This window comes from Perca fluviatilis, chromosome 16, assembly GCF_010015445.1.
Source record: "Perca fluviatilis chromosome 16, GENO_Pfluv_1.0, whole genome shotgun sequence".
Lineage (NCBI taxonomy): Eukaryota > Metazoa > Chordata > Actinopteri > Perciformes > Percidae > Perca > Perca fluviatilis.
The window spans coordinates 31,370,715-31,384,685 of record NC_053127.1 but is presented as its reverse complement, the minus strand read 5'-3'; the positions used below and the strand labels follow the sequence as shown (position 1 = coordinate 31,384,685).

Genomic DNA, 13,971 nt, shown 5'->3' with positions numbered 1-13,971 from the left:
TAGATATTTTAAACTATTTGTTCTTATATTATATCCTATTATTTAATGTATATTGTATTCTTGACATTTTTGCTGCTGCAACACCGAAATTCCCAATTTTTTGGGATCAATAAAAATCTATCTATCTATCTATCTATCTATCTATCTATCTATCTATCTATCTATCTATCTATCTATCTATCTATCTATCTATCTGATGTAAGCAGCTGCAATTTCCACCTTAAAAAAAACAACTAATGTCATTGTCAATATTTAGTCAAATCATTTAGATTTTGTACTTGTTCATCTGCCACATGGTCTTAAATGGCCCCAAATAAAGCAGGCAGGTCAGACATAAACTTAACATTAAACTCATCAATCTATTTCAAATGTATTTGCTATGCACACACGTACCATGTATGCATAGCAAATACATTTGCTAGTCTCAAAAGCTGAAACAGAGCTCACAGCGTGCCACTGCCATGGTCAGTGTGTCAAAAATACTTTGTATTCTCCTGGTGCCCTCTGGTGGAGCGCCTGTGTTTGCACAGGTCTTTCTCTCTTGACAAAGTCACTGCAGATTACCACCACTTACACACATTGAGCTTTCCCTCAGGCTTTTACACAACTCTCCTTCATGTGGGTTTGCACATTCTACTGTGGGTTTGACACCAAGGCGTGGAGCTCCAGATTTTAAGGCTATATTAGGTCTATAAGGTACATTAGCCTAATTTTGGGTAAGGGCTAACTGCATTTTCTCTGAGGCCTTTCTTTCTTTTCTTTTCTTTTTTCTACCACCACCCCCCATCTTTGGAGGACAAGTTTATTTTTATTATAGAGCGATATTTTTTATATACACAGTATGTTACATTCAGATTTAGAATTACATTCAGTGCATTACCGGTTGCCCCACCGTGACCATTCACCCTGTTTTAGTGAGACCCTGGATCCATATGAGGGCAAGGGGGGGTTTAAAGCACCACGTACGAAATGTAACACATAACACATAAAACGCGACAAGGTGACAAACAGAACAACAGAAGGAAGTGAGACGGGACCATAACAGAACTGACAAGACGGGACTGGACAGGACAGTTGACAAACACCAGGATGTATTATTAATAATTGGGTGGAATGAGCTATGATTCATATTTGGGTGATCACGGTTGTCGTGTTTGAAGGGAGTTGGAAAAACATGTTATGCATAAGTGTGGATGGTGTTGCTAGTGTGTGTATGTGTGTATGAGTAAAGTGATAACTGTAAGGGAGAAATAATGAAAAAAAAGAAAGAAAAGAAGACAAGAAAAAAAGAAAAAAAAGGGGAAATTTGAATAATTAAATGATATAAATAATGTAAAAGTACTAGGGAGGGCGGGGTATTACATAATGGAAGAGGGAGGAATATGTCTGGTAATATACACAGCTTGTAGTTATATTTTTGTCGAATTTAGAAACGTTAGAAATGGGGACCAGGTATCTTCAAAGGCTGATATTTGCTTCTTTCTGTGTGCATTGGTTTTTCCATTGAGATGTATTCTGAGATAAAATTTGTCCAGTGATTGATGTGGCAAGAATTCTTTGATTTCCAGTTTTGGAGGACTACTTTTTTAGCGACAGCTAGAGAAATGAACAACGGCGGATTCCTGAATTTTTGCGGGATGTGGATTTCGGAGATATCACCAAGGAGACCGAGTGTTGGAGAAGATGGGACTCTGTAGCTCAGGGTGGTGGACAGTGTCTCGGTGATTGTGATCCAAAATGAATGAACTGGTTGATAGAGCCACATGGCGTGTAGATAATCGTCTGTGCTACCTAAGGTGCATTGTGAACAGATAGCTGTGTTTGCTAGGCCCATTTTGAACATTTTACTTTGGGTGATGTGAGTCCTATGAATGACTTTATATTGTATAAGCTGCAGGATGGTGACTGGTGTTAGCGGTCAAGGAGAAGGTATTCTTACAGATTTGTTTCCAGTATTCAGGGGTGGCAGAGAAGGCCAGATCAGCTTCCCACTTGGTTGTTGGGAGTGTTATTGTTGTGTTTAGGTTGGAAATCATTGTATATTGCCGGGAGGCTAGTTTTTTGAAGTTATTAATTTTCATAAGTTCTTCTGTGAGCTGAGCGGGTTGTAACGTATTATTGGTGATTCCAATTTAATCTTTTATTTTAAGTCTAAGTTGTAGATATTGAAGGAACTGTTCTCTCCCATCCCAAGATTTCTCTGTGAGTGTGTTAAATGACATGAAATGGTTGTTCTCAAATAGGTGGTGAAGGTGTGTGATTCCTTTTTTGTGCCCGTATGGAGAAGTTAAAAGGTTTGTTCTGTAACATGAACACTGGATTGTGCCAGAGTGGGGTGAACTTGTTTAATTCTAGTGATGATTTTGTGATTTGGTTTGTTTTCCACCAGGCTGTCAGAGTTGAATAGATGGTAATGCGTTGGCAGAAGTTGGATTTCTTGATTGATTGTGAGAGGAAGGGGAGATCTGCAATTGGGATGTTTGTACATTGTTTTTTTTCCAGTTCCAGCCACGGGTAATTGTGCTTATGTATATTGATCCATTTAACCATGCACTGTAATTGATTTGCCAGGAAGTAGTGAGTAGATCTCTGAGGCCTTTCAATCGCAGATTACAGCAACTCAATCTCTTTCTACTCTTTCTATGTTTCTACTTAGGAGGCAGGGAGTACTGCTGGGATGAAGCCACATTTGGACACTGTCTTAAATATACTGCCACCTTGTGGCCTATATTAGTCACTGTACCCATTTCATGTTTTTAATGTATATATTTCACCTTTTTAACTGACTAGTAACTACTGTATATGAATTACTGTAAATTAACTAAAAGGTACAACTTTAGAAGAATTGCTCTCTCCAAAACGCCAGCTTGGCCTTCCCTCATAGGTCATTAAACATGTCTGCTGCGTTTAAAGTGTGTTTAAAATATGATTTGATTGGTTATTATTAAGTTACGAATGGAACCCCAACAGCAGTTAACCTGTTTTGCCAGATGTGGCCGAGGATGCCACCAATGCTGGAACCAGCACTGCCCATTTGACACTCTCTGGCACACTTGCATAGACACTTTCCTCCATATTACCACATCTTTGAATGATCCCAGTAATGGGTTCAGGGGTCTTAAAAGCTGAAACAGAGCTCACAGCATGCCACTGCCATCGTCATCATCTTCTTAGCCTGAGTCATACTCATATGGAAATCATTTAGGCATAAGAGCAAGGAAATCCAACAACACAGTGCAAAGCCTGTTTAATGTGCCTCTCACACTCACTCATGCATGCTCATACGCATGCACACAGTTCACACATCGCCCTGCATGCAAAAGCAAGATGGCCTCACTTGACTGATTCCACTACTGCCTATTATGTGTGCAGCAGAGATGCAATTTACTGGAACACACCTCTTTCCCAACATTACCCTGAGAGATATCTTCCCTCCATAGTGTCCTAATATAGATTGGTATGGCAACCCTTCTATGATTGTATGCTCTAGCAATTACCATGAATATGTTTAATAAATAAAAAACTCTCGCTCTCTATATGTATCTATAGATTACATAATCTAAATTAATTACTAAATGAATTAATTTGCCTTCCCTTCATTCTCGCCGTAATATTCACTAGTTCCCTTTCATTTACAAGACCCTTTCTCGGCCGATCACCTCATTACTTGTCGCCTTCTGCAGCCAATTTCTGTCACACACAATACCCGGTTCTCACTTCATATTCAATTAAGCATCCCCAAAACCAACTCAACTGCTCGCTACTGGAATGCTCTGCAAAAGACTCAAAACAAGACTTAAATTGGACAAACTCATTTCCATTTCTGCCTTTAAAATCCTTGCAGTTGCTTTTTTACATCATCATTTCCCAGCTACACATTCCTTCCTTATTCACCCATGTACCTGTGCGTTTCTCTTGTTATACTTGTTGACTGCTTCTCATTGCCAAGTTTAGGTGTTACTTTAAATTGTATTTAATGCCATTTTAAACTGTATGTATGTCTAACGTAATTTAGGTTTTGTGTGTCAGCCCGCCATTGTAAATAAGAACTTGTTTTTATGACTTGCATGTAAAATTAAAGGTGAAAAAACAAACATATAGGCCTAATACATATAATACAAACTGCATGTTTGCAAGTATTCACCCCCTTTACTGTATTATGACACAACTAAATCATCACTGGTGCAGCAGATTGGTTTTAGAAGTCATATAATTAGTTAAATGAATATCAACTGGGGGGTTTCAATTGGTTGTAGTATAAATACACCTGTGTCAGTAAGCTCCAGCATTTGGCGAGTCAGTGGCGAAACCTACACAATGCAAAGGGACAATCCAATAGTACAGCGGTAAATCGGCCTCAAGTAGATCGTCCTCTAAAATTGTGTGTGTGAGTGTGCAAGACAAAGACTGGTGAAAGAGGCCACCCAGAGACCTGCGACCACTCAAGTGATTGGAGAGACTGTTCATACAATGACAGTTACCTGATGCCTCACCAGTCACAGCTTCATGTTAGAGCGGCAAAGAGAAAGCCACTCTGAAAAAAAGTCACGTGACTTGAATCACAATTACAGCCATATAGAGGAAATAGAAGAACAAACAAAAACGTAAGTGAAGGAGTTCAAGTACCTGGGGGTTTTGTTCGCGAGTGAGGGGACAATGGAGCGGGAGATTGGTCGGAGAATCTTCACAGCGGGGGCGGTATTACATTCAATTTATTGCCACGTTGTGACAAAAAGAGAGCTGAGCCAGAAGGCAAAGGTATCAATCTACTGGTCAGTTTTCGTTCCTGCCCTCACCTATGGTCATGAAGGCTGGGTGACCGAAAGAACGAGATCCAGGGTACAAGTGGCCGAAATGGGTTTCCTCAGGAGGGTGGCTGGCGTCTCCCTTAGAGATAGGGTGAGAAGCTCAGTCATCCGTGAGGAGCTCGGAGTAGAGCCGCTGCTCCTTCGCGTCGAAAGGAGCCAGTTGAGGTGGTTCGGGCATCTGGTAAGGATGCCCCCTGGGCGCCTCCCTAGGGAGGTGTTCCAGGCACGTCCAGCTGGGAGGAAGCCTTGGGGAAGACCCAGGACTAGGTGGAGGGATTATATCTCCAACCTGGCCTGGGAACGCCTCGGGATCCCCCAGTTGGAGCTGGTTAATGTGGCTCGGAAAAGGGAAGTTTGGGGTCCCCTGCTGGAGCTGCTCTCCCCGCGACCTGACACCGGATAAGCGGACGAAGATGGATGGATGGTTGGACAAAAACGTAAACTTGATCAAAGCAATTGGCAGGCATATCAGAACATGTAAGGCTGGACCAGGCAAAAACTGAAACAATAATCAATGAACTGCTTTGTAATATTTATATAATTTAGATCAGTGACTAAAAAGATTAAGTATTGATCTATTGAGTATCTTCACCCAGATTGCAAAATTAATTCATGGTTCATAAATTTTGTTTCATTGCTTATCTTTCAGGACAGTGAGTGCTGCATTTAGGGCCCCACCCCTCTCAACAGGCCCCATCTGGGCTTAAATATTGAGGACAACATCTCATTTGCAATGATATAAAATAGACGTGCTTAGAAAAAAGACCATTCTTAGATGTTAGTTTTTTCTCTCTCCATGCAATTAGGAATGAGACAACAAAGTACAAGATTTTTTTGGGGGGGGCTTTTCCCTTTATTGGACAGTGGATAGATATGAAAGGGGGAGAGAGATGAGGAATGACACGCAGCAAGGGCAGCAGGTCGGACCCGAACCCTGCGCCGCTGCAGGACTCAGCCAACATGGGGCGAACGCCCCCACTGGGTGAGCTAGAGGCCGCCCCACAAAGTACAAAATTTAAATGTATTCATTATTTATTTTATTTTATTGCCAGGGCCAGGGGTGTAGCGCTGCCGGACTGCTCCACCCCTTTATATCTTCAAAAGAGGAAACAGAATTTTCAAGCCAACCGTTTTCAACTGTGGTCCTAGTTACCCAGCATGCATGCCTTTATGTTGGGAGGAAACCGGAGCACCCGGAGAAAACCCACGCAAACCAGGGGAGAACATGCAAATTCCACACAGATAGGCTGAGCCCAGACCAGGGATCAAACTCTGCCCGGACCAGGATCTGTCATGCCTACTCGCTGTGAGTCAGCAGTGCTAACCACTTAGCCTTTTCTCCTATGTTTTTAAAGTGCGTGAAGATCCAATTATTACTCAAGCGTATGTTGTGCAAGAGAGACAATAGAAACAAATGGAAAAGTCAAAGCTTTCATATTGACATTTATGGTGAGTTGATTAATTCACAACGTCAACTCGTGCGTTGAGTAACATGGAACATTCCGTCTTAAAAGTTGCCAGTAGCTGCAGGCGGTAGCCTTTGAGCTGCACAGAGAATTAAACTATTTTTTCTCAGTTTATAGCTAGCTAACTTAACTAGCTTGTAAAGATTACAAGGCAGCAAAAACCTCCTTTTATTTGAAAGGTAATTGATAGTAAGGAGTTAACCGTCGAAACGATCCACAATTTAACCGTTATAGGTAAGCTCCGGTACTTAAACAAATAGAACCACAAACCGTTTACTGCTAACAGTTCACAGTCAATTGTAGCCTATTTGACACGCACAATTTTAGAAAAAGCACCCTCCTCAGGAGGGCAAGGAAAAACTTCCAAGAGATCCCTTTAACGGGAACAAATGGAAGAAACCTTGAGAAGGACCACAAATAAGAAAAGTCCCCTTCCTGCCAGACAGGAAGTATAGTGTTAAGTGGCTATTTTAGATCTTCTTAGTTTTGTTCCTATTTCAACCATTTATCCAGTACTTATTACTAAGGCTAAACAATTATTTTAACTCTATAATCTCTATTCATATCACTACTCTGTGTAATGCGGTGCTTGTGACAGTAAGCTAGCTATTAGTAATGGCGGAGTGTGTGATGGAGCTGGCCGTAGGGCTCCAGCAGGTTGAAAGCGATGTCCCAAAGGTTGCAGTCAGGATCTGGACAGTTGCAGACAGGCACCATGGAGGCAATGATACCCACAAGAAGGAGGACACAAAGGAGGATGCATCCTCCTACCTTTACTCCTTCCCACAGGCTCTTCAGACACGACCACCTGGTTAACACAGACACAAAATACACAGATAAGTAAAGGAAAGGGATTGTTTCTATCTTGGTTAAGTTTTATATATATATTTTAAAAAATTGCATGTTGTTGTTGTGGAACGGACACATACGTTTTCTTCATTGGGGGCCTCCCATCTTTGTCCTCTCCACCCTTCTTATCCTACAAAGATAACAGAAAGCTTGATCACATATCTTAGAAGTAGGCCTGCCTCTTCTATGACATACAGAACTTAAAGAAATAGTGTGACTTGGGAAACTTTCTTGCTGAGAGAATAATACTCGTTTCTGTCTTGTAAATAGAACGCTATAGCCAGCAACCCCAAGCTAAGCTAACTAGCATAGCTTGAAATGGGGTAACAACTAACCACTCTCTGTCTAAAGGTTACAACATCTGCCTACTAAGTCCAAACTAATTAACACGCCATATCTCATTTGTTTCATGCGTACAACATCTGTACAATCGACACATTGTAGTTTTACGGTGGGTCATATCCCAAACTATTTCTGGCCTGGAGTAACCTCATGAGGTCTACACTGGTTGTCTGGGCAACCTTATGGTGCCACGGAGACTTTAGGAATTTACAGCGCCCGGCCAAAAAACCAGTCCCTCAGATAACCCAGAGACATGACATGAATGTGAATTATTGAGCTTTAGAGGTGGATTTTGTTACCTTCGGACAAAATATGAAGACTTAAATCCCCCCCTGCTTCCAGTCTTTATGCTAAGCTAACCTGACTCAGCTACATATTTATCAAACAGGTACAACAGTGGTATCAATCTTCTCATAACGAGAATAAGCGCATTTGTTTGAAGTGCTAGCTATGGCTGGTGAAATAAAGCTGTTATGTTTTTGAAGTCCTATTGGGGTTGTGTTAATATATGTTTAATTATGGTTATTGGAAATTATACTTACCATAGTTGATGTGTTCCATGCAGCTCTGTCAAACCAAACAACAGACAGATGAGAGAAAACAGACAACTCCACCCAAACTATAAGATGGTCACCATTGACATTGACGACACAACACTCAGACTGGGTTATTTTTTAAGATGTATTGTTGTACAGTTAGTAGAATTGTTGTACAAATACAACCAGCTAAATTATAATGCAGTAATTACAATATTTGCTCCCCCTGTCTCCTGCTCAGCTGCTTTTGAAGTTTCTGCTGATCCTGCTTGAGCTTCTGCAGAAGACAAGATGAAATGTCTGAAAGGTGCAATAATATTGAGACACACGCACGCACGTGCACACACACACACACACACACACACACACACACACACACACACACACACACACACACACACACACACACACACAGAGTATGCGGTACATACCGTGATGCTGTTCAAACTCTCCTCTATCTTGTTGTTGAATTGAATCAAGGTCATGGATTTCTGCCAGACACAAACCTTTTCATCAACTCTCCGACAACTCTGATTTTAAAAAGATGAAGCTAAGCGACACTTGACACACAAGATTTCACAAAGGTGTTCATACCTGCTCTATTTCGTCATCTTTCCTACGTAGGACTTCCTGAACCTGCTCCAGGTTGTGCTGTAAAACACACAGCAAGTCAACTAACCAGCGTACACTATAACTCAACTGAATGAATGTGCTATTTGAACAGGTAAGCAGTTTGGAAGAACATATCGTTACATTACTTTACCTTAGTAAAGAACAGTAGTTTTACCTTTAACTCCTGCTCAGCTGTCCCCAGCCGTTGGATTGGTTCCTGATAGTTCTGTCCCAGAGAGAGTTGTTCCAGTTGGAAGAGAAGAAGCTCAAAGTGAGAGTGGGAGCCATTAACACCAGCTAAACGCTTTTCTATTCAGTAGTGGCTGTGGTTTTTTTCTACAGTTCTGTCACTGACTCCGCATATACTGTACAGTATCCAACCATTACATGTTTCTTATTGCTTGTAACTGAGTACATTTACTCAAGCGCTGTACTTTAGTACAACTTCGAGATACTTTACATAAATATTTCTATTTTCTGCTACTTTCTACTTCTACTCCACTACATCCCAGAGGGAAACATCGTACTTTTAACTTCACTACATTTATCTGACAGCTTTAGTTACTAATTACTTTGCAGACTTAGATTACCACTACCAAATATAACCAATACATACATTAATATTATTAATGTATATCAATAAGACTGTATTGGTCCCCAGGGGGAAATTCCCAAGCTGCCAGGCAGTATGTAAAGTAATATATAAGATATGTATACATAAATTAAAAATAGCTTCACTTTTACCAGCTGCAACAAATTAGCGATGTACACATTAATGCGTCAATAATAATAGTTCACTGATATAATATCTATCCTGAAATGGGCCAATTCTGCATAATGAGTCCTTTAGGTTTTAGTCCTTTAAGTATATTTTGTTGCTAATACTTTTGTATTTTTCCTTGAGTAACATTTTCAATGCAGAACTTGTAATTGTAACAGAGTATCTTTACTTAAGTAAAATATCTGAGTACTTCTTCCACCTCTGATAATAAGTATGTGGCAGAGTCAGACGTCATACCTCAGCTTTCAAATCCTCAATTTTCTCCCGCAGATTCTCGTTCTCCTTTTCCTGCACAAAACGAAGGTAAGATATGAAATGAAATGAGGGCAGACAGTTCAGGTGGAGGCTACTGGCTGGTCAGATTGGCTATTGAGCCAGCCACGCTGTCACTTATCATTCCCACCCTCCTGTTGTCCTCTGGTCAAATTTGACCCATTTTCTAAAAGTTTCTATATCAGAATGTTGGGTTTCTTTCAACCAACTTTAAAAAAAATATATATAACCTGAATAGTTCCATACAATGCTCTTCACAGGTAAAAAAAAAAATTAGTTCACTACTTTCATTGAATTTGAAGGCTCAATTTGAAAATGTCAAAATGTGGACTCTGAAAAATAAAGTTGCATGGTCGACTGGAAGACAACACAAGGGTTAAAATCCTGTTTCCCTCTAAACTCTTGTGTAGTAAAATATAATCTGTTGTTCAAAATCCAGTCCGGTTGGGGAGAGTTCTAGCCCGACCAGGCTCCTCTCCTTAACCTGTCTCTCTTAGTTATGCTGTTATAGTTCTATAGTTCTAGACTGCCGGGGAAGTTACTTCCTTTCTGTGACACATTGAGCTTCTCTCTTCTCACTATTTAAATTTGACTGCATCCTTGTCCCAGAAATGCCTGTTACTAACCTAGCTCTGGGGAGTTTACTCCCCGGAGTCCTTATGTTTCTTTTTTCGCCCAGCATATTTCCTTGGATTAGGGTGGCACCAAGATCTTGGTTGCAGCTGTCACACTGGTCCTGCTACACCCTGCTACGCTCTGCAATGCCCTGCAGTGTCCTGCTGCGTCCTGCTACGTCCACCCATGCTCTGCTGTGCCACGCTACATACTGTAGCGCCCTGCAGTGCCCTGCTATGACATTAACTACTACGACTACCATTTGTAGTCACTGTTCCATTATCTTTATTGTAACTACTATTGCCACTGTTCATCATACCCCCAACTGGCACCGTCAGAGTCTGGGTCTGCCGAGGTTTCTTCCTGAAAGGGAGTTTTTCCTCGCCACTGTCGCATTAGCCACAGCTAATGCTTGCTCTTGGGGGGAATCACTGGAATTGTTGGGGCTTTGTAAATTATAGAGTGTGGTCTAGACCTACTCTATCTGTAAAGTGTCTCGAGATAACTCTTGTTATGATTTGATACTATAAATAAAATTGAATTGAATTGAATTGAATTAAAATGGCTCCACTGGCCTAGATGAAATGTTGACCACCAGTCCTGAACTTATAGGAAAACTTTTTTCCCCCTTATTAGATGAAGACAAATCACAAGTACAACAGCTATGATCCCGAGTTTAGACAGTCTCTACCATTTAGCTGTGGTGGAAAACAAAATTGCACAAACAGGAAGTGGGTAATTATTCCAATATGCCTAATGCAAACTGCACATATACCGTTTATTTGGGTTGGACTCCAAAGTGTTACAGTCAACACGACAATTTTTCTTCAATACTCCTGCTACAAGGTTGCCTTTATCACTCTCAAGTTTACACACACACACACACACACACACACACACACACACACACACACACACACACACACACACACACACACACACACACACACACACACACACACACACACACACACACAGTCTATTTTAATTCTCTAAATGATCTTTGTCACAGAATATGCTCAATGTAAACATGTCACAGTGATGTAAAGTAAGCTGTACATAGACAAATGGGGAAGAAGCAGTGTAGACGAGACCCTTCAAAGTTCACACTGACTGTCTAGGAGGCTCCAAACGGGAAGTCTGACAACAATACAGTATATGATGTATATTTTGCTACATTCTGTATCTCAAATCTTTGAACTCAGTTCTCCCATATGCATGGAACCTGTAGTCATTCACAAGCATGTATTTAATATATATTGACATTGTCAATTTATATTCCAATGTTTTGCAGGAATGCAATCCTATTATGAACAGGAGAAATGAAAGCGTGAACTCACCATCTTCCTTATGTTATGTGTCAACTGATTCCCCAGCTTCCAGTTCTCTTCCTCAGACAGAATCTCCTGGCGCAGGGCTTCTTCACCCTCCTCCTCCTCCGCCCTCCTTTTTCTTATATTTTCCAACTGCTGTTTTAACCTGAATACAAAGTCAACCACAGATACATGTATAAGCTATAGAAAAGATACACATGGGAATTAAGTGTTATTCTTAGAGTCAAATTATTAATGTTAACGTTGGTTCTTAGCCTGTTAGTATGAGATGGACTAACAACATTACATAGATGGTGAATTTGGGAGCCGAACAGACTCAATGGCCACTGTGTATACAGCAGCGGTGGAAGAAGTATTCAGATCCTTTACTTAAGTAAAAAAATAAAAGAAAAAGCCTAATTATTAGGTGTCATACTCTTTCACTTTGCCGGTGAGGCTTTTATTCTCAGCCTCCGTCTCTTTTATCTCCGCCTCCAGGTCCAGTCCATCCTCCAACAACCTATCATGGTTCTCCCTCTTCTCTCTGAGGCGGGTTGCAGCCTCATAGAGTCTTCTCCTCAGCTCTTGTCGTTCACTACAGACACACCAGAATATAAAGTGTTCACAATGAGGCTTTATCCAAACAAGTCAATCAATACTTATGAGATCATCTATATTTGGCCCTAAGACACATACTTGGTATCTTGCTGTTGCGCCTCAGATATCTCCTTTACTTCTTCCAGATGTATGAAGTGCACTCCCACCGTTGCATCGCTGGCTTCCTCTGAAGCGTTTCTAAGGGCGTCACAACTGTCAGACATGATGCCCTGTTTAAGTCGATGTGTAAATTACGTCTAAAATGTGGTTTACCAAATGAAATGTATCTCCCACTGAGTTAAAACCTATTGACTCTGCATAATTCCATATGACATCACAACATCCTGGATTCTAAATAAGGACATATTCCACTTTCCATATGACATCACAACAGAGACAACAGTCTGGGTTCCATACATACGGTCTAAGGTTCCAAAGCAGGAAGCACACACACACACACACACACACACACACACACACACACACACACACACACACACACACACACACACACACACACACAATTTAACATATAGTGTATATGATGACACCAAGGTTAAAACAGTCTGTAAAATCATTAGAAAATCTCAGAATAAATTAGACACCACCAGAGCTATACACATATAGTTGGAAAGATACGATTCATCCTATGTATGAGCTGTATGAACTGTTGCCCTCTGGGAGCCAGTTTCTGATACATCGCACAATAAGTCATATTCACATTAAGGCCTTTATTCATAATGCAATTGGACTTTTAAATCTGCAGGCGCCTCTCTCACCTTCTTTAAATGCTGATAAACACACAAAAACAACACAAGCACAATAGAATGAAGGTCAGTATCTGGCACAGGCAATCAGAGAATGGGACCCTGCTGTGCCAGGAAATTACAGTTTAGACACAAAATCAAATGTCACACGATTTTTGAAATCTCTTACTCAAAGAGTAAAACTACACACCAAACCAAACCAAACAATAAGCTATATCTCAATCTTTCACTCAGTTTTCTTTTTCAAAACACAATTCTCTACCTAAGACACAAAAATCTAACAGGAACTGATGTGCTTTCCTCTTCCAAACAACCAATCAAAATGCTACACTTGCTCTGTTTCAACATTGCATTGTTGTTTACACTGTAGTCCTCAACCCCTCTCAGACAACGGAGCTTTGCATTTAAAACAACGGTGTGTAGCCTACATGGTGTATCCGAAAATGTACCATAATGAAAAAGGTGTTTGGCATTCATTTTGAGATTAGTTTGTGGCATTTAGAATGCAGTGTTTCATTTTGAAGGAGATGTGAGGCATTTTGCATTTTGTGTGTGCAGTTGTGGGAATTGTGTGTAGAGCTTTAAAAAAAAAAAGAGACATAGTTTTGAAAACGTGTGTAAGCAGTTGTAAAAAAAAAAAAAAAACTGTCAACAAAAAGAGGCAGCATGTAACCACTTATACAAGGTACAACAGCGCCCCCCTACGGTCACACTTTCCTCAGTATCAGTGTTGTGGTTCCACGTTGGTAGGAGTTTCCAGTCGGACATGTTGAGGGAAACACAACTCTGTTCACGTGGAGCGGCTCGTCTCAGCCGCTGTTGGAAAGGTGAGTGGGTCCGCGGAGTTGTTCAACTCTATCATAAACATAACTAATTAATAACCATATCGTTATGTGAACCGGACTACAGTTAAAACGGTCATTGTGCTTCACGTGCCGAGAGCTGCGGGAGCGCGCAAAAGCTACGCTGTCGGGCACGTTTCCTTATTTTACTGTCAAAACAACGACCCCAA

The 13,971-nt window shown here is 40.8% G+C and overlaps 1 protein-coding gene across 3 annotated transcripts in view; it reads left to right on the top strand.

The window, feature by feature from the left end:
* Nucleotides 1-13,679: 13,679 nt before the first annotated feature.
* Nucleotides 13,680-13,971, top strand: part of riox2 (ribosomal oxygenase 2) — a 13,178-nt gene continuing 12,886 nt past the window's right edge. Inside the window, exon 1 of one of the 3 annotated variants that reach the window (XM_039778404.1) lies at nucleotides 13,680-13,786. The gene's annotated coding sequence lies outside the window, so the exon portion shown is untranslated. The remainder of the gene's footprint in view (nucleotides 13,787-13,971) is intronic. The other 2 variants (XM_039778402.1, XM_039778403.1) reach the window with 2 other exon arrangements.